Source organism: Ambystoma mexicanum, chromosome 8 (assembly GCF_040938575.1).
Source record: "Ambystoma mexicanum isolate Mex_15411 chromosome 8, UKY_AmexF1_1, whole genome shotgun sequence".
Taxonomy (NCBI): domain Eukaryota; kingdom Metazoa; phylum Chordata; class Amphibia; order Caudata; family Ambystomatidae; genus Ambystoma; species Ambystoma mexicanum.
In genome coordinates, this window is record NC_090929.1 from 1,562,257,521 (window position 1) to 1,562,280,262 (window position 22,742).

Consider the following 22,742-nt stretch of genomic DNA (forward strand, 5'->3'; position numbering starts at 1 on the left):
TTCCAGGGTGCGGGAACCCAGCCAGCATGGCCGATGGACCATGCAATGCACGTTAAGCAAAACGCACCTGGCTTTCCATGGCTCATTGGGCATGCAAAGCTAGGGTAGTCCATCCAGGTTTCCTGTGAACATAGCAGGCCCAGGAGTGCTCCCTCAGCGGAAATCTGCAGCCGAGAGCGCGGTCAGGTTTTCACTGGAGTGTCTTTGAATTATCCATGATAGGTGAAGGATAGCCTCCCCACCCCATCCTTCATTATGGAGGAGGTGCAATGGCCCGAATTTACAAAATACTGGAATGCAAAGTGCTGTTGCCTAAAATATCAAGGCTACATTAAGGGGGTCACACTGGAGAAGGGGTACGTTGGCACTTTTAAGCATCTCCATGACCTCCAGTGAACATCTATTTATCAATATCAAGGTGAAAAAAGTACTTTCAGAATGCTCTGCTATTCTTGCAGATCACCACAATCTTGACCTTAGGTGACCTCTTTGATATGTTTTCGCCGGCATTAAAAGGCAGGAGGATCCTGCCATGAACCCTGACATCCAATGCAACATGACTAATCACGGGTCAGGGTGATTGCAGTCTGGGGAGCCATGAAAGGCCACCACGATTAAGGCACCCTCATCCCATTCCGAGAAGCACACCTCCGTAGGCCAACAGGCCAAGAAATGCAGACATTACCAGGCTGGAAACAAAGCAACCAGGGCTTCTCCTGCCAAGCACCAGGAGGCCAGAATAAATGAAATGCATCGGTCAGGCTGACCCCCACTCTCCTACATTTAAGGAAGGAACGGAAGCCCCTGCTCTTCAAGAACACCTGGTAGGACACTACCTGCAGAATCACGGACGGGCACCTTCGCTCCACCCACATGACCTGTTCTCCTCCACAGCGTAAATTCGGAACAACTCCTTCTCTGCATCACTATGTTGCTAACCAACGAGGTTCATGCTACTGAAGTCCCATACATACTTACACATGCAAACATCATGGTAGACTCCCCTCACCTTAAGCTTAATGTGACGCATGGATTGCTCAGGGACCTCAGGGCTATAGAGTAACGGCCCTGGTATGTCGCATAACAGTGCATTCAGTAAACAGCGTGTACAAGGGCTTGATTCAGAAATATAAATATATTATCAGGCATTGAAAAAAAAATTGAAATATACATTATTGAAGAATGTGGAGATTAGAGTCGCATGCCACATACAATAATTCAATCATTTTAAAGCGTGTTATAATGTTGTTGTATTATTGTGAAGTATTAAAAAAGTTGACATTGTTCACTATATAATGATATGAATTTTAAAAAAGAGCATACAATAGGCGCAATCCGTCTAAAATAAATTACTAAACGTCAACAATAAATCAAGAACAAAAGGGGCATATATCAAGTGCATATACTAACAACACGCACAAAAAATACATACACAAAATGCATATAAAATATCTCCGAAAAGAAGTGCTGTGTGCTAAACATCACAACACATCCTAAACCACAACAATGCAATGTAATAACCTCATGAGCCAAAGGCACTGCGATGTCTGCCTGTTCACATATGCACTTTATTGCATTTGACATGTGACTCTAATCTCCACATTGTTGGATATCCTATATTTCAATACAAAAAAGAAAGAAATTGTGATATTTTTATAATTCTGAATCAAGCCTTCGTACAGGCTCTCTTTACTGAATCTAGGTGCTTAGGCCCCGGTGTGGAAGGCTTTACAGGGCACACCTACCCTTATGTAAAATGTCTCATAATGGGGACACCCTCAACTGGTATTCACCTTTACTTTACTGGGCTTTGTCCGCTCCCCTAAGCACACCCTCTGTGAGATAGAGTTAGGGGTGGATGAGAGAGGTAGGGGTACAGGGTTGGGGGAAGAGAGATACTTTCCATTAAATTAAATAGCTGGCCTCCAACTTTTAGTGAATGCCCATTTTAACTTTTCTTTCTTGACTCTATAAAGGGCGATTTGCATCCTTTTAACTTTGCTATTGTATCAGCGAAGAACATTTGCAAACAGAATAACATTTGTGCTCTTGAGAAGACCCACCCTGTTATTGGCTCTAATTCCTTCCCCAGCAATCCTTTGTCTAGAGCTGTAAACACATGATTAAAACGTTACATTTTAGCAGTGAAATAACCCAGATCTATTGATAAGGTGGGTTGTTCGCAATGCAGCATCATACCCACGACAAAGATTAATGATGATTAATGATTAATGATTTGTTATTTATATAGCGCCTTAAGCCAAAGCGCTTATGCACGCATTATATTTGTTAACATCTATATGTTTTCTCTATGTTTAAAAGGAAAGGATTTTAAGGTTCACTGCCACAAGGGTCTCAATCTAGGTGAAGGTTGTCCACATGCAGCTATGTTCCCCCCACGGATGCCAACGTTACCATTGTAGGTTGGCTTTCCTGTGCTGGATGCATGATACCATAAATGGTCTCACAGAATTCTGCTCTGTTTCATCTTGGACCCTTTGAGGTCGCCGGCTCCAGACATGGGAGGAGACATCAGAAAATCAAAGCCATTTCTGCAAACAGTTCTGAGAGCTACTGGCAAGCCAGTGGACATCAGAAGGCTTGGCTGTTGTGTGTGTCTAAAACAGGGAGGCATGTGTACACAATGGGGCATATTTATCCAGCTCGAGAGGACGAGTGGAACATTTGTGCTTGCGTGCGGTTTACGATGCTTCATCAAGTGAGGGATTACACAGCATGCTTCACTCGTCACTTTTTAGACATTAGGAAAATAGATTCATGGGTTAGAGTAATCACAGACCAGACCGATGCTGTGATAAAAAAGGGATAGTGATTTGTGAGCATAGTACGCCACTCAATAGTTAACTCAACAAATGCAGCTAATCGTTCTTTCGTTGGGTGGTCTAGTAGGACCGCCACCTCAAGAATGACCCTACGTGGGTCCCCCATACATTTTTACTTTGGAGATCCCCAAAAGAGCTGAAAAGGTACAACTCAAGTCATGGCCCATGAAGATTTAAAGGTGGAAACATGTCGTAGAGGGATGAGGTGGGTGCCGTTCATGTCCCGGTACGCTATGATAAGACATACGGTATTCGCGGCATCAGGCCGTTATATACAACCCTGACACATTTTTGCATTTCCCTAATACTCGTCATGCTAGCAACCGAAATACGCGAACGGGTAATTACTGAGTTAAGGCCTGAGGAAGACCTCATTGGGTCGAAACACATGTCGGCTGATACTACACAATAAATCACATTCCATACTGTCAGTTGTGACTATTTTGTCTATTAACATCGTTGGCGTGGGTTGAGAGTGACTAACATTTATTTTGTTATCCTTTTATTTTGGAACCTTGGCCTGAGTTATTGTGCGTAACTCCCCTTGCAGCCACCAACAATCTAGATAACTTAAGCCACTACGTTGAGCTCTGGCCCAGTAAAGGGCCTCTGTCCTTTCAAACTTCATCTTTGAATCTAGTCTGGTTGTTGGAAAACCCATAACACACCTTGGATAGTGGAGGCAGAAAGCTGCGAGAAATTCAGTATGTTAACATTTTCTCTTTAAAAAATGTTGTCAAAGGAGCGACAAAGTTACAGGGTGATGTTGAGATAATAATGTACCGCTTTTAATTTTTTTTTTAGACAGGATGATGTGTGTAGTGTCATCTTTATGGCCTTGCATGCTCCTGCTGTAGGTCAAACTATAGCGTATGTGTAAGGATTCGTGGGACACGGAGCAAGTTTCAAGGTGAGTTTAATACAACGGGCCCACCACCTACAATCAATAACAAACTGCCACCGTTAACGTTCCAGCTTCACAAGCTCGTCAGAACTTAGATCATAGCTCGTGAAGATGGAACTGAGAACATAAGTAAATACAACAGAACAAGTGAATGAAAAGATAATTACACATGAATAAACAAGTGATTATCTTAGGTAACAGAAAGGTAAAACACATGAATAAACCAGTTCACTACATATCTCCCTCCCCAGAAACTTAAGCAACACAATAAAAAAAAAAAAAAAAAAGAGAGAGAAACATACTCCAGGTAAAATCTCATTCAACAAAATCCTTTAACCAACCTGGTTTGTGTGTAAGTCTCTTTGGAACAGAATTATTAACAACTTTGTCATTTGCATCAGAATGAGAACCCCCAATTGAACCCTCATTTTTATTCTCTTCCCTTATGGATTGTTCCTCACTCACACCTTGAGGTTCCACGTTACTCTCCTTCCTTGTCTCTACGCTTACTAACCTGCCCTGAGACCACACCTCCCCACCTTTCAAAACAACCACACTCCCTCGCACTTCAACAATTTTCCTAGGACCAACATATTTACTTTCCACACACTTCTGAGAAAACCTAGGATTTCTCACCAACACCCAGTCTCCAACTTTCCATTCCTTATTCTTCGCACACTCCCTCCTGTCAAAAGACTCTTTATTGATATTTTTGCCTGCTTAATGAGTTTCATGATGGCATTCCTATCCACTACCACCGTATCAGCCAAACCTAACCATCCAGGACACAGCCTAGTTCCAGGTTCTCTACCCTTAAGAGACACAAAAGGGGACACTTTGGTAATAGAATGAGGGGTAGTTAAATAACTCCACATCATGTGGTTCAGCATTTCCCTCCAGTTTTGGCCAGAGCACATGGCAAGCTGGATCTCTCCCTGGATAAACCTATTGACCCTCTCAACCAATCCGTTGGCTCTTAGGTGATAGAGTGCAGTCCTAATGTGTTTAATTCCATAACCCTCCAAGAATGTCCTCATAAACTGAGATACAAATTGTACACCATTGTCAGAAACTAATTCAGATGGACAACCCTCTCTGAGAAATACCTTCACTAAAAAAGAAATGAAGTCTCTAGCTGTTACTTCTCTAGATGCTTCCCACTCCTCCCACTTAGAATGGAAATCGACTAATACGAAAATGTACTTGAATCCATCTCCCAGTCCTGCAACCGGTCCTAAAATATCAACGGCTAATTTTTGCCATGGCTGAATTGGCACACTATTTGGAATCAAAGGTACCTCTCGCACCATCTTGGATTTATCACTCAATTGACAAACACTACACATTTTTACAAAATGTTCTATCATTCTATCCATTTTGGGCCACCAGTAACTGTGTCATACCCTTTTCTTGGTAGCTCCTTCTCCTAAATGGCCTTGATGAGCCAGTTCCAGGAGACGTATTCGCACCCCTTCTGGGGGAACAATAGAAGTGCCCCTTCTCAATCTGCTCCCTACTATGCTCAACTCATCTCTTACTTCCCACCACGCTTCAAACTACCTATCAAGAACTTCTTTATCAGGCCATCTGTCCACGGTCCACTGCTTTATAAGTTTAAGATCCTGATTGGTTAATTCAGCTTGAGTCCACTCCTCCCGGTCCACACTTACAAGTTCTGCAACTACAGACTCATCATCATCCACAGCATTCACTATTGGATTACCTTCTATTGGCATCCTAGACATAAAATCTGCCACAAAGTTGTTTTTCCCAAGTAAATAATCAACCTCAAAGTTGTATGTTTGAAGTACAAGACCCCATCTGCTTATTCTTAGAGATCCTGCTGCCCATCCTCCACTATCGAACAATTGTACTAGGGTTTGATCTGACCGCACACTAAACTTTCTTCCCCACAAGAAGTATTTGAAATGATTAATGGCCCAGAACATAGCCAATGCTTCTCGTTCTATGACCAAGTAGTTTACAACTGCTCCTTTGAAAGTCCTGGAGGCAAATGCTATAACTCTCTTTACCTTATTCTAGTCATACTGTAACAATGTTGTTCCTAACCCCAATACACTGGCATCAACCACCAACACTGTACGGTCATTAGCATCACATTTTCCAATTGAAGGGGCACACACAATTCCCTGCTTAATTTCCTTAAACGCTTCTTCACATTGTATGGACCACTGATATTTCGCTCCTTTTTTCCTAAAGCTCTGATATGTGTGGAAATGATGGCAACATTTTTCATGAACTTATGATAATATTCTGCTAACCCAAGAAATGAACTAACTTGATCCTTATCTGAAGGACATGGTGCATTCTCAATTGCATCAACCAAACTCACTTTAGGATTTATGCCTTGGCTGGAGACTACATGATCAAGGTACTCTACACTGTCTAGTGATATTTTACACTTGTTTCTCTTTACAGTTAGGCCCGCCTCCCCCAATCTTGACAGTACAATTCTAAGTAACTGATCGTGCTCTTCTTTGGAATTGGCATAACATAAGACGTCATCCTGGAAGATAATCACATTACGAACTCTCTCCATCACCATTTCCATTACCCTCTGAAATACCGCCGCTGCAAAGCTAAACCAAAAGGCATTCTACAGTACTTCAGAGGTGATTAAAGAGGTAGGATGTTGACAATCTTCTGAAAGTGAAACTTGATGGTATGCCTGCGACAAGTCAATAACAGAAAAAACACTCGCCTTACTCAATGTTGCCAACTTTTCACTGATAATTTGCAGGGGATGACTGTCAACCAAAATGTTCTTATTAAGTTCTCTGAAATCCACACATAATCTTATGTCTCCACTGGATTTAGTAGCTATCACCACAGGTGACAACAGCTCGGATCCTTCCACTCTCTCTATGACGCCTCTTTGGAGTAGGGCTTCAATTTCTGCTTTTACTTTGTCCTTAAGATTTTGTGGATCCAATCTAACCCTATGTATTCTCGATACAGCATTTTTCCTTAGTTTGATTTGGTGTTCATACCCCTTCAATTTCCCAAGATCGTCTGTGAATACTTTGGGAAACTCCTTTTCCCATTGATCTCTCATTTCTGCAATTGTAACAGGGAATTCCGCATTAGCTTGTATTCTTATTCCCAACCTTTTCTGCTCACTCCATCCCAATAATGATGATCCTTCTCTGGTTACATAAATCTGAACTTCACAACTTCTTCCCTTGAATTTGACGACAGCAGGATACTTTCCTAACAGTTCAATTTTGACATTGCCGTACACATAAGGTTCAATGTTCGGTTTGCACAAGTGTTCCATATTACCTTTGACACAATTCAAGAAGGTTTCCTTGGACATTATTGTCCATGGTGAACAACTGTCCACCTTCATTGTGACAACTCTATTATTAATCATGGAAACATCTATTGGTCCCTTCTCTCCATTAGAGACATCTCTAATCTCTAAAACATGCTTGACCTGCATACTCTGGCACTCTCCTGTATTCTCCTCTTGTTCAGGACACTTGGTATTCGTTTCTATGCTTCCCACTGCAGAATTTTCTCTACTACTTGCAAAATGTCCTTTTTTTCTGCATTTTAGACAACTGGCGTTCTGGGCGAGGCAAAAGGGATTTGAAGAGACATGTCGGTTGCTTCCAAATTTGAAGCATTTTATATTCTTCCACGTGGTGAATTTCTTCCCAGTTTTGATTGCTGCTACTTCACTGTTGTGTTTATCTGACTTCATATTGGCCATGTACTTTGAAGTCTCCTCTATACCTCTGGCCACTTCAACTGCTTGTTCAAGGGATAAATCCTTCGATAGCAACTTCTCCTGTATCCTATTGTTGTTTGTACAATGCACCAATTGATCACATGAATGAGAGAGTCAGTCAGAAGCCCAAATTCACATGAGTGACTTAGAGTGAGTAATGCTTCAATGAATGTTTCCACCGGTTCTAGAAGACCTTGGCTCCTCGAGAAGAATTTGTGTCTCTCAAAGGTGATATTCTTCCTGGGCTCGAAGTGTGCTTGCAATTTTCTAATAGCCACTGAAAATCGATCTTCTTCTCCTTGTCCCATATCTGTAGGATCTGACAAACCATCAAAGACGCTGCGTCCCTCTGTTCCCAAATTGTGCAACAAGACAGCCTCTTTTCTTGCAGGAGCAAACTTATCTACCCCAATGGCTACTAGATAAGTGTCAAAAAGTCTTTTCCACCTGTCCCACCTAATGACAGGGGTGCCAGGTTCTGATACGAAAGGTGGTGGAGGAGGCATACTTGCTGCTGCCAAGGTTTCTGATAGGGCTTGGGAATTAAAATGAGTTATATCTTCAGTTATCTGGTTGATAGCTGTTCCAAATATGCAATTTTACAATTGTGCCTGTTGGACTTAATACTATGGCATGTATTAAGTATTTGCCTTTAGGAGTACTCCCTTATCTTAAGCAGCACTGTTGAAGACAAATGTTTCTGTAGTAGAAGGGCTTCCATGCATTGATTACTGTATCAACGCTCACAATTTTGAGTGCTCTTTACCTTCCTTTAATACGGTAAAACTCTGCAGTGAACGTGACGCTTACACAGGGCACACCTCCTAATATGTTCTGGCCACTTCAACACCCAAGCGGAAAGAAAGGGGCAGAGCCAATGTGTCTACTGTGTCCACTGGCGAAGACACAGTGAAGTCGGACAGCGTGCGCCTGTCGGCCACTGCAACACCCCAGGAGGAGGCGGAGCAGCCAACTTCGCTTGGCAGGCTTCTGGTAGGCGGTGCAGCAGTCCCTTCGTCGTGGTCACTCTGGCCCAGCTGGGGTTGAGGCATACTACGTCGCAGCAGCAAGGCTTCCCCAGGTCCCTTCTCCAGGCCAGCCTCACACACGGACGGCTAGAACGGGAAACTGTGCAGCGGTGTGGTGGACCCGTTATTCGTTGGGAAAATCCTCGTCGCCAATGTAAAGATACGCGGGACATGGAGCAAGTTTCAAGGTGAGTTTAATACAACAGGCCCACCACCTACAATCAATAACAAACTGCCACCGTTAACGTTCCAGCTTCACGAGCTCGTCAGAACTTAGATCATAGCTTGTGAAGATGGAATTGAGAACATAAGTAAATACAACAGAACAAGTGAATGAGAAGATAATTACACTTGAATAAACAAGTGATTATCCCAGGTAACAGAAAAGTAAAACACATGAATAAACCAATTCACTACAGTATTTTTTTATCTGTTCCTTCTGTTTGAGTATGGACGCACTTCCGGAGTGTGCCTAATGAGGGTTCTACCACCTTCAGAACTCAATGTGCCATGACAGGTATGGTCCTCAGAGTAAACACTATGGAAAGATGATCAGGTTATGCCACCCTCTCTAAAGAATCACCCCACCCGTCCCCGACCACAGAGAAGAAAGACCCTTCTGCCAACTGTTCAATAACGTAGAACTATAGGAGCAGTTTGGGTGACAACACTCGATACTTGGGCCCCACGATGGTTCTACCTAGAATGACATTACATGATATTTGATCCTCTCTGAAAGGGTAATGTATTTTTTTCTTAAGACCAGCCATAGTACTTTTTATTAAACCATGTGTATTTAACACCTAAGGCTACAGTGAATGATATTAGGGACAACTGTGTAACTAATAACGCTAGCAAGCATTGAAGGCATACTTATTTTTTTTATAAAGATCAGTAGTTGCAAAGCAGTCCTCCATGTAGCCCCTGTTTTTTATGGCCCAAGTGAGCACCCTTTAAACGTACTCAGGGCCAGTAATGGGCCACACTGGAACCACCCACCATCCCAGTCTAGCTGTTCAGGTGAGGTGCTGAGGAACCTGCCATTTAAAGGTGTTAGTACAGGAGATGGGCCACAATCCTGGGTTCCTGATACTCCTGATAAGCCACAGTGCAGAGTAAAGGGATGATGAAGGGATGTTCTACACAGTAACACATGGGTCTGTAGGTGTGCAACCATCAATTCCGGGGATCTATTTCCCCACCGATAGGCCAATAGAGCAAAGCTCCGGCCGCCTATGCGGCCCATCTACAGTTGAGTGAAGGTACTGGGCTTTCTCTGCTGACCTCCGATCTAAGGAGAGCCAGTGGGCCTCACTATAAGGTTGTGGAATGGGTTTACCGGCACCAGTAAAGGTGCCGGCGCCGGTAAACCCGTTCCGCCCTATTACGAGGTCTCCTCGCAGGACCCGCAATGGGCACCTGGAAAAACCAGGCGTCCTTACCGGGTCCCGCGAGGGGACCAAGGAGCTAATAACGGGCCCGTCATTAACGGGCCCGTTGTTAGCTCCATCCCCATTCCCATTGAGCCCTATGGGGGCTCGAATGGGAATGGGGATGGACCGGGTCCGGGTTCCTCGGACGGGGAATTACCGAGTCCGCCAAGGTTGCGATGGCCCGGTAATTACTCATTCGAGGAACCCGGGCCCGGATTGCGGTATGGAGGCAATCATGCCGCTAAAAGCGGCATGGTTACCTCCAACCTTCTAATGAGGCCCGGTAACTAAGAGAAAACGATGTATTGCCCTTCCGTGACGTCAAGTCAACGGAATACGTCTCTCATTTCCCTTTGCTGTGATATCATATAGGGGGGTACAAATGGTTCTTGCGAACACGCACATTACCTTTAATCCATGCACAAATGGGATCCTCCCAATATATAAAAATTGATAATCCACATTGGAAAAATAAAAACCATTTCCAGAAGATCATCCTGGCTGGTTAGTTCCTCATTTTTAATCCATGGTTTGATTTACATTGTCTCTATAGATAATCAAGCAATCGTGTATATGCATTCAAGCTAAATAGAAGGTAGGCCTTTGGATACACTGCCAATAACAGAGTCCATTCATCCTTGAGGGTTAGTCCTACTTTGATTGTAGTGTTCGATACGAACAAAAAAGCATACATTAACTCCCCATCCTTCTTCCTCGTCACCATTCTTATTCTCTGAGGCCTCCCACCTCCTTGACAGGAACTCTTTCTATGTCTCCCCCCTTAGTATGAAGCTCGACACCTCTCATTACATAGGGTATAATGACCTACCTACCCCTGACCCTCTAGCTCTTTGTTTCCTACTTGGGCAGGGCTCGTCAGTTGGGGAGCGGTGACGTGTACATGCCTCTTCCCCTTATTGCTGATCTCTGGAAGGGAAAAGACCAAGGGCCTCATTATAAGTCTGCCGGTAAACAGTCTCGCCTTACCGTTACCAGTGCCCGATATCCCGGTAACTATAGGACTCCATGGACTGGGAACTACTGAAGCACTGGCACAATTGTTAACAGTGCTGGTGCTTCAGTGATTTCTCTACTGATAGGGGCCTAAACCCCCGGCAGATCGGGCCTACTGGGAGTTGACTGCCCCTACCGGCAGACTCAGAGTAAGCCGGTCTGAGAAAAATGCTGGAGTACTGGCAATTTTACCAGCATTTTTCCCAGACCGGCTTACTCGTAATGACCCCCCCAACACTATACCAGGTGCCGGAATGGGGCAGAGCCGTGCTCCGCTCCCAGACATAAAGCTTTGAAGCCTCTCCTGCGGAGTGGAAGTGAGGGGATCAATTGAGAAGAAGTCCTGCAAGCTGGTCCGACAAAGTTGATCAGCCATGGGAAGTGAAGGTGCCGTGGAGGGATCAGCCTGCAGTGTCCGAGTCAAAGGGTGCAAGGTCAGAGTGCGGTCAGCGCTCTCAGGTAAGCAGATCCCCCAAAGCGAAGCTCGCAGGTGAGGCGTGCACATAAAGTTGGCTGTAAAAAAAAAGTGAATGCTGGCGCGGTGCAGAGACACGTATAGGGATGGTATGAGGGTGCTATGGCAACATACTATGGTGTTATTGGAACACCAGTTTCAAACATGGGGGAGCCCACCCAGAAAACGAAGCACCTGCCCCAGGGTGCTTCATCCAGTTCCTCCTCTTTGCTATGCTAGAGGAGAAGGAGGGGGAGGGGTGAAAGCCCCCAAGGAAGCAGAGCTAGTTTATATATTAAAAAAGGCTTTGAAAGGGAGGACATACAAAAATGCAATGTGCTCCATCCTTGTCTTCTTCCACCAGGACAATTTTCTCTACTTCTTCATCTGCTGAGTCATCAGATTAAGACGGGGAAGAGAGAAGTAAACACTTGAACAAGGAGGCTAAAGCAATGGCGCAGATAGCCAAATACATGGCCGTCCCAATACAAATGGATTCCGTCCAAGAGGAGATGCGCCCACCTACGAAGCAATTAAAAAAAGCGGCATTGAAAGGGTTACCATTGCTGCTCAAGATGAAGGAAGAAATGTTTAAGGAATGAGCAGAGCCAGATAGGAAGAGTGTCCTTACCCTCTAAAAGTGGTGGAAAAGGACCTGCCCCAGACACTGCGAATAGATGTTAGCTCCGCCCCCTGACCCCACCCAAGCCTGGTAGGACGTTCTTCGGTGGCTCAGAATGATGTTATAAAAGATGTGGGCAGGAACGCGGACTCGACAACTCGCACAGACTCGACAACTCGCGCTTGACTCAGAGATATGAAGTCCTGTGTTTGTGCCTCATACGCAGTGGAGGGGGCATTGGGCTGTTTTACGAGGTTGGCCACAGCAATAGATGAGGGATTGGACTGTCTGTGCCCCTATTTTCCATGGTATACAGGCACAGGTGGCTTTCTTATTGGATGTGGCTTATGATGGAGTCAAAGCTTTGCCCATGATGATGCTGTCTCTGGCAATGGGCAGGAGACAGTTGCATTTGAAAGACTGGTGCACAGATGCCCATCAAAAAGCAACAGCGCTATGAATGAGTTTGGTTCCTCACTAGAAAATAAAGTCCAGCACGATACGAAGGCGGATAAACATGCCGAGAAATTAAGAAAGAATCCAGATTCCAGAAGCCCGGACATGAAGAAGAAGTATGTAGGTAGGTGCACTGAAACCAGACAAAAAGTGATTCCGAAATGGGTGCACAACATAGTATGCTAAAAAATGTTAACAAAAGGTAAGTAGTATTATTATTTTAATTTTAAGGTGCAGGGGAGAAACTGAGATCCTGGCACAAGACCTCCACAAATAACAGACAAAGAAGGAGAAGATTCAAGCTTTGAACCCTCCGGTCCCCTGCACACTGTAATGTGTTGGATCAACCAACTACTATAAATTAAAGGTAGTAATTGTTGTAGGTAAATAAAAAATATTCAAACATAAACGGTTTTTGTAAAACAAATAAGTGTATATATTGTGTTTTTAAATTGCAGATTTAAGTACAAAGACAAAAACAAAACCAATCTCAGTATTATTGCAGAGAGCAAACAAAAGTGAAGAAATGTTGCCAGTAGTCTGCTTTTGAGTGGCGACGCGTTTCGAGGATGGACACCTCTTCTTCTTAGGTCTAAACAGACTATAAACAAAATGTATATATTACAAAATGGATATATAACCATATATTAGTACAGTAATACCTTAACAGTTCAAAGACGTTAGAGCAAGCAAGTCACTTTCTGAAATGTCAACATTAACAGTGCTAATGTTTTTTAAGCCACATTCGGTTTTTGTTACATAAAGTACAAGTGATAACTAATTCTCTGGAATACCAGAACAATATAATCATGTTACATGAATGCTCATTGTTTAAAGGTGGTTTAATGCCTGAGTGAGGGAACAAAAATACATAGCATACACAATACATACATTGCCCGTCAACCCAAATATGGCCGCCTCATTACTCCTTTGTGGACAGAGTTTGTCCTTGCTTTAGATTTAGCAGTCGTAGCATCCTCATTGGACTACATGATTCACGTGCTCTGCATTACCCTTCTTAAAATGGCGAACCTAGTTACCATGGTAACGGTCGCCGATGCCTCTACGCATATTCAGTACAGCACTCGCCGATCTTGCAGCAACAGGTTAGTACAAGCGCATGGGGAATGGAACGATCTTAAGGCTAGAAACTCTTAATTTAGTACTACGTTGGGAGCAATTGGTGATTAAACTTTATCCTTGTTAATCTCCTCTAGAATCGGATGTTACAATTCGATTTATGACTGTGCCCATCGTCGGCACATTTTCAACCATGGTCCCCCTGGCTCCATTCCCGGATGTCTGTTGGACAGATTAGAACTTAGTCCCCTCCATTATTTGGGTACATTATGAGTATCATCTTTTTCTACTTTCCTCTATTCTTTCCTCACCCCTACGTATTATCAACACTCTATTTCATTTACTTTTCTTTTTACGGTTTTTGTTTTCTATAGACATTTCATTCTTCTGAAACTATGTGCTACGTGTAACATGGAGTATCGCTGACAGCCACTTTTGACTAGTCTTACCTACCTCTAACAACCTTTTCCACTTGAGCTGGACTTACATTCAGCACAAGAATAGTGTAAGTTATGTGCAATTCGTCGATTGGTCTATCCTACCAGAATAGCGTTACTTAGTTTGACACTTTTCTTGATATTAGTTTCGAGTTTTCTTCTTCCTCTATGTCTTACAGATTGAGCTAGTCCCTATAGGCTTGCCCATCCCGGGCATGTTTGAGTGATCACCAGCACCTTCACTTTTTGAAGCCAATATCTGCATCGATTTTATACTTCATCCCTTTCTTTCTTAGGGACGTTGAACATTGTATTTACATTACTCAACCTTCTACGATCAGGTAACTTTGTTCATCCGGTTGACGGGAAATGCTATGTATTTTTTTCCCCCACTCCGGCATTAAGCCACCTTTAAACAATGAGCATTCATGTAATACGATTATATTGTTCTGGTATTCCAGAGAATTAGTTATCACTTGTACTTTATGTAACAAAAACCGAATGTGGTTGAAAAAACATTAGCACTGTTAATGTTGAAATTTCAGAAAGTGACTTGCTTGCTCTAACGTCTTTGAACTGTTAAGGTATTACTGTACAAATATATGGTTATATATCCATTTTGTAATATATACATTTTGTTTATAGTCTGTTTAGGCCTAAGAAAAAGAGGTGTCCATCCTCGAAAAGCATCGCCACTCAACAGCAGACTACTGGCAACATTTCTTCACGTTTGATTGCTCTCTGCAATAATACTGAGATTGGTTTTGTTTTTGTCTTTGTACTTAAATCTGCAATTTAAAAACAAAATATATGCACTTATGTGTTTTACAAAAAACCGTTTATGTTTGAATATCTTTTATTTACCTACAACAATTGCTACCTTTGATTTATAGTAGTTGGTTGATCCAACACATTACAGTGTGCAGGGGACGGGAGGGTTCAAAGCTTGAATCTTCTCCTTCTTTACACTGAAACCAGACCCATCTTCCGATGTCCGGCAAGAACCAGCCAGGAGGGGTTGCAGCCTATGGAGAAATTTAACAAAATAGGTGGACAACAGAGGACCTGACACAATGCCTGTGGGCGCTGGGCTCTGGAGGTTCTTCAAGGAATGGGAACTATTATCTACAGAAGTGTGGGCCAGTGAGATCATACAGATGGGCTACAGGACAGAGTGCAGCCGGGTACCGGGGTGTTCAGGAGTAATACAAAGCCCTCTCCCCCATTGGAGAATCACCAGAGAGGCCTGGTAGAAGGAATTCAGGAGTTGTTGTGCGCAAATGCTATTTCCTAGGTGCCTCAAGGAGAAAAGGGATGAGGTTTCTAATAGATCATATTTTTGGTACCCAAGCCAAATGGGTCCTGAAACTGCTCAACAACTTTGTGGCATCAAGATGGAAATAGTACAGAGGATTGTGGCATCAAGATGGAAATGGTACAGAGGATCATTCCCTTGAGGAAGGAGCACAATTATTTGGCCTCCATAGACTTACAGGAGGCATATTTTCATCTTGCCATTTGGTGGGGTCACCAGAGGTTTCTGAGGATCACAGTCACTGGGTACCATTTACCAATTTCAGGTCCTCCCATTCAGACTCAAAACAGCACCAAGGGCATTCACCAAGGTGATGAGTCCGGTGGTGGCACATCTGCACAAGAAAGGGATCTTTTTGTTTCCTTGTTTTGACGACTGGCTATTGAGGGATCCACAGAAACAATTGTTGAAAGAACACTGCATCTTGTATGCAACACACTGAAGGATCTGGGACCTGCTGAACAATTGGAAGAAATCAAATCTGGTACTAGTACAGGACCTCCAGTTTATGGGATAGCAGTACGTCAAGTTCTTCTGCCCGGAATTCGGGCAGAAAACCTACAGACATTATTGACCTCGGTTCTACGGCACAGTTGAATGTCGACAATGCGTATGCTGCTGCTGCTGGGTCACATGCCATCATGATATTTTGTGGTTCTGAGGGCGTGATTGCACCTGCATCCGCTGCTCAACCATCTATTGCATCACTGGGAGCTGAGGTTGGGTAACTGCAAGAGGAATATCTGACTATCGATGACCATGAAAGAAAAACTTCAGTATTGGATGGGCACGAGCAACCTATGGAAAGGGTTTCCTTTGAGGTTGCCGGGGAGATCACGCTTATAACAGACGTCAGCAGTCTGGGCTGGATGGCATCCCTGGGAGAGGTGTATGCTCAGGGCAGGTAGGCAACTCAGGAGGAGAACAACAGATCATCAATTGGAGGGAGCTGCAAGCAATCTTAGGGGTCCTTCCATGGTACTCCCTCTATACCCAGTAAAGAAAGGTATTAGTAAAAACGAACAACAGTATGGCTACAGCATAGATAAATTGCTAGGGTGGGGCTCAGTCGAAATCCCTGAACTAGGTGACAGAGGAAACCATGTGTTGGGCAGAACATAATCTCCTGTACCTCTGTGTGACCCACAACAGAGAAGTAGACAATTTCAGGGTGGATCGACTGAGCAGAATCTTTCGGTCTTCTTGAGAACTGAGCCCCAGAGTTTATGAAAGGATTTGTGCCAGATTTGGAATTCTTTTATCAGATATCTTTGCCTCCCCGCAAAATGCCAATCTATGCATGTTCTTCTTGAGGTATCCGGTTCAGGGGGCCTGACAAATAGATGCCGACTCAGTGGGCAGAGGGTCTAGTACATGCCTTTCACCCTTTGCTCTGTTCCTTAAGACCCTGTTGAAGAACAGGGGCTCAGGGTAACAAGTGCTTTTGGTGCCACTGGTGTGGCCATCGAGATGTTGGTTTATGCTTCTGCTGAATTTGACAACAGAGACAATGTTCCCATTGCAGGAGGACGTGGGTCCAGTGATGATGGGAAGATCTCTCAATACAAGGGCTCGGATACAATGAGGTGCCTGGAGGTTGAAAGGGAAGACTGGCGGAGCAGAAGCCAGCACTGAGAAAGCACAGGATAGACCTTGCCACTCCTTCTATTCATGGTGCTTTAGGCATGAATTTGATCCACTGCAATGTGTGATCACTGTTATTCTACAATTCTCAAAAGATAGCTTCCACTTCTGACTGTCGGTCTCCTCCCACAGGACACCGTGGGCTTCCTTTAGGGCAGTGATAAAACCATGGGAGCTGAGCCGGAAGGTGACGGGCTTGTCGGAAAATTGTCAAAATGCTTCTTTCACACTAGGCCTATGACTCAGGCAGGAATACCAGCATGGTCTTGCCTTTGGTTCTGAGGGCTCCTTAGGGGTTTCCCTTGAGCCACTGGATAAGGTAGATGGTAAGTACTTAATGATGAAAAAGGTCTTCCCAGTGATTACTTAAACCCGTAGAGTCAGGAGGTTGGGGCCTTTGCCTTGTTGGCCTCCTTTTTTTATGGTTTTGCCAGAGGCATTTATTTTACATTGTGACACTAAGTTCATTCCTACGGTCCTGTCGCATTATCATCAGTCGCAGGAGGTGCTTTTTTTATCCACTCCGTTCCTCTCCGGAAGAGGAGGGTTGGCACGGTCCTATTTGATGTTAAGAGTATGGTGGTTGTGTTTGGAAAGAATGAAGGGTATTTGCTTATCAGACAGCTTAATCATCACCTTTGGTGGGACTTCTCCAGGCAGGAAAGGCTTGGTGGCCTTGCTCAGTAGATGGATTATTATCATTGCTAAAGATTATAAGATGGAAGGGATTCCCTTGCCTGAAAAGGTTCAGAGGAGGTCCACTAGAGGAATAACAGCTTCCTGGCAGAGGTCAGGGGGATTCCTATCCAGGGCACTTGTCGGGTGGCAACGTAGGATGACCCAAAACGTTTGTGAGACACTACCGTCTGAACATTCATGCACAGCTTTCTGCAGTGCTTAGTACTGGAGTGGTGGGGGCGGTTGCTGATCACTGAAGGGGATGCTTGATGAATGTAATGGGACTGCAACTTGTGGTACGAGTTGTTATTCGCTTGGGTATACTTCTGAGAATAAGAAAGGGGATGGGGAGGTAAGGTTGGCTTTACTTACCGGTAATCTTCATTACTGCTAGCCCTGTTCTTCCTCATCACATTACTTATGACCCACTGTGCCTGCCCTACTGGTGATGTATGGGTCCGTAACCAACTTTGGTATGAAACTACTGGGACAGGGCTTGGTAGGGCATTTACCCTATGTAATGAGACGAGCGGGGGTGGATAAAAAGGAAAAGAAAAGAAATAGAAAGGGTTTCTGTCACAGAGGCAAGCGGCTTCATAGAGTAAGTACTATGATGGGGAAGAACAGCAGTAGGAGTAATGAAGATTACCGGTAAGTATTTGTCACAATGCCTGCGCCCAGACATCCGGAACAGATCCATCTATCCACGGAACAGGCATCCACGAAGACCCAGGAATTCCCAAAACCCCGTCTAGGGGCTATATGTGTTCAGTCCTGGCCCCATAGGCGCCAGGCTCATATTGCCATCTTTAAACTGTGCAGGTCATCCTGCAAAGAACTCACATACAGGCCAACATGAGGCCATGAAGGGACTACTTTCCTTTAGGAACTATTTTACTACTTGGGTGTGGTACTGGAACTCTTTACCTGGGAACTACTTTTTTGATGCTATTTAAAACACGCCCGAAGAGCAGCACACGCTTCGCGTTATTCTGCATCTCAGCAGCGTAACGCTCACCGTGTCTGCAGTCCAGTATTCAGTCTACAGCTACACCCGTTTGTGTCCGGAGCCGATCCTAGAGAAAAGGAAAGAAGAAGAGAAGGTTAGAACAGAAAGATTCCCATTTGGTCATCCTCTTCTCCTGGAGCAGCCGCACCTGTCAGAAAGGGAAAAAGCATTTAAAACAACCGCATCGCATTGCCAGCTGCAGCGCTGCGCCATACTCACCTACCATTAAAGCATCTTCACGACCCAGCGCGGTCCCCGTTGAATCGCCGCTCGCAACATCAGCATCTGAAAAAACAAGAAAAAATAAAGGTTAGCGGGGTTTCGCCAAAGGCATTCACTTACTTACCGCAAGATACTTACTTGACATATTACCGCTCAAGGCAGTGCTGGTCACCATTCTACGCTCGACATTTTCGCAAAGGCGCCGCACCTGCAATGAATATAGAGAACTATTGGTTAATCGCACTTGGAACAATATTACTTGCTAAACAGTGCTTGGTGCAAACTGACTCTTACCAAGGCGCTACCTTCATCCATCGAGGCGAACTCGCTCCTCGGACCACGCTGCATGGGGAAAGGTATGAAAGGACCATGAGTGAATAAAAAGACATTTGAACTCTAAAAGAACTATACATTTGGTTTACACACAACTTACCTCAGAGTCATTATTTGTCTGGAACTCTGCCAAATACCTTCGGTTCAGTGAAGTAACTGAAGTTCTACGCGCCCCTGCACTCCAAACGCAGGATGGAGAGTTCATCCTTCCTAACTATAAGGTGAGACTTTACGAAGGGGAATACTAGAAGTTTTCGGGAAGATAGTGTTAGTGTTAACCCCGCTACCATGGGTGGGTAATTCCCTTTACTGCTTCTAGGAAAATCCTCTTGCGGCCAGGCAGACGAAACTGAGTGGGCAAGTGCAGTCGATCATCACTTCGCTACGAGTCACACTGGTGGAGACCGCAACAGTCCTGCTTCGTTCGGCGCCCCCGTGGAATCCAGGTGAGCTTGACAGTAATCCCAACTTTAAACATAAATGTGCTGCTTATGGAAGAATGACAAATATGAGCGTGTCGTGTTACCATCTAGGTCTAGTACCAATGTCCCATTGTAGATTCCCCGGGCAATCTTTGGCTGGAAATTAAAAATGCCTTTTATTAGGTACACTGCGAATGTGTGCTTTAGAAATCACCCTAGTGGAATGTGAGGTGAACAACTTTATTCACATAAAAATGTATCTGCTTTTTAACTTCTGGGTACAAGTAAATCAGATTTACCATAGAAAGTGCGCAAATCACTGTGTTTGGGTGAGGACAGTGGTGGTCACTTCTTTCGTTGAGGGGTGGTCAGGTCAAATCTGTTTATTTTGCATTACAAAAGTCCATCAAACAACACAGTTTAAGAACAAATAAATCTTATAATGATCCAGTCGTGGATGTGCAGTACTGACCTGAAGCTTAACCCCCCCCCTCCGAGATTGAATTCTCACTACTGACCAACAACACTGAACACCCTTACATCCAGACCTAGGTCTCTGCTATGCAGCACCAGGGCTTCACACCCCTGCTTGCCACCTGATCCAAGTCCCTTGGGATCGACTTCAACAGACACCTCTCCTTCAAACAGCACATAGCAAAGAAGACACAAACAGCTTTGTAACAACGTTCTCTCCTGCAGAAAATCAAGCTCTTCACTGCAGAAAACAAATTCACATCTGCTGTCCAAGCCTTGGTCCTCTCCCACCATTTTAGTAGACCTTACGGTGACTACGGTGACTACCCTGGCACCCCTGAGATGGGTTCTGCATGCTGCAGCATAACTCATCAAAGGACTCTGCAAATCTGACCACTTCACCCCAACCCCCAGAGATCTGCACTGGCTCCTGTTGCAAGCCTCTGTCATCTTCAAATTGTGCAGCAGCATCTACAAGGCTATCACCCTGAAGTCCCCGTGCTACATCACTGAGAAACTCAGCTTCCCTGGAGGCCCGCAATCCACCAGAAGTAAGGAAATGTGCAGACTTGAACTCCGACGCTGCAGGAAGAAAAGAACCAGAAGTCAGGCCTTCTCTGTCTACACCCCTAGACTCTGGAATCTCCTCCCCCTCCACATCAGACTTTCCTCCTTTCTGATACTGTTGAGGATAGAGCTCAACACCCTCCTCTTCCAGGAATGGCTCCTCCCTAATACTTGGTCCATACCCCCTCCAGTCCCCACTCTGGGTGATTTGATCCTTTTCTCCCCTCATTGCTTTTAGATCCGTTGCTGACAAATCGCTCATCTTCCCCCTCCCCTATTGTTAACCCCCACTCCCTTGTTTCTCTGCTCTCCTCACCATGTTCTTCCACCTATGATTGTAACGCGTTCTGTTGCTTCTCGAAGCTAGGTCCACGCTCAATAAATACCCTAATAACATAATAAATAGGCAAGTAAGAATCAAAACATAAATGTGTACAAAGTCAAAATAAAATTGAATCCTATTCAATCAGCATTTCCTTCCCACAATCAGAAGTGCATGAAACAATCACATGATTAAAATTAGAAAACACGTACAGAGTATATATTGCACACAAAAACAATGCTACACAACGATCCCAAAATGGTTGGATCTTTCATGCCATACAACGTAAAAAAAGTAGGCAAAAGCAAAAGCAATCCTAGGATTGAAGAGAGACAGCAATAGCATAAGAGCTGGTCTCCAGTGGCGCAACCCGCTTGCCCGAAGCACATTCAGTATCTTTTTTGGATGTCATCATAAAAAGGGAAACACAGCACAAGATGCAACAATGTTCCCTTCTCACCACATAAGCAGTCCCCATCACCTATATTGGCAGCGCCCACCCATTTACAAATTGTAGCTTTTAAGTGAAAAGTATTTAGCCGCGCCAAGGCCAGAACAATCCTGTGATACGTTTTTTGAGACCATGGTAAAATACCCCGCTAATCGCCCAGCAGGATGCAGCGGAAATACAACCTAAGAGAAGGTTTACTCAGATTTACATCCTCCCTAATGATGTCCTGAGAAGTCCAAAATGCTGCTTTAGGGAGTTGGATAGGCATGCTGCCAATGCTTTCTGGGTTTTCAAAACGGCAATCCAAACCCATAATCCCTTTGAATAGAAGATAGCTAGCCTATTTTGTGACAGTTCCCCAAATTAAGAAGATCATTCATTGCCAATCTAGTTGATGATTCCCTCTTTGTCAGCCACACAGCACAACACAGTAAAATCAGTCTATTAGAAAATGGAGGCCAGTTTCCAAATGCAACAGGTACGATGATGTGGTGAAGGGAATACCAAGAAGTCAGGCTAGAAAGAGATTTCCCCTCCTCTCAAGAGTCTCTAAATTCCTGCAACCCCATAACTCACTCGCATAAGCCCCAACACCTGTAGATTTCCAGCATATGCTCAATCGAGTGCTGCTTCAGCGGCTTAGCAAATCTAAACAAGCCGCCAATAACTTGGTTCATTTTTTAACTTGCTTGCAGTCTTGCAGCCTACATCCGTTCAAAAGTATTGTTATCTGCGGGGACCTTTGTGAGGCATTAGAGGAACGCATTTGCACTCAAGCCGCGATGCCCCATATAAGTACCACGAGTTATAACAAATGTCTGCAATGATTTGGGAGTTCTTGCAAGCAGCACTGCGTCATCAGCATAGCTTAATACAGGCAGCCTTCTATCCCCAAAATTGGGGACACCATCGTCTCTGGCTTCCAGTGTGGATGTCAGAGAATGTATATAGAGATTGAACACACCTCTGCCTAACACCCTTCCTTACCTTTATGGCATCACTCAGTTCGTCCCCTTACCATAAAGAACCCAAACCTTTGAGTCGGTATCGAGAGCCTCTATCATCCAGATCATGGTAATCGGAATGCCCATCTGGTCAAGGTCGCCCTAAGGAGTCACCTGTGCACGTGGTCAAAGGCTGAACTCAAATCCATATGATATATGATATGGCATTTATAACGTGCCTATACACAAGTGTTTCGAGGCGTGACGAGACAAGGGAGGGGGAACAGAGGGAAGACAGACAATGATCTTACTAGGCCAGGTGTCATTCAGATCGCG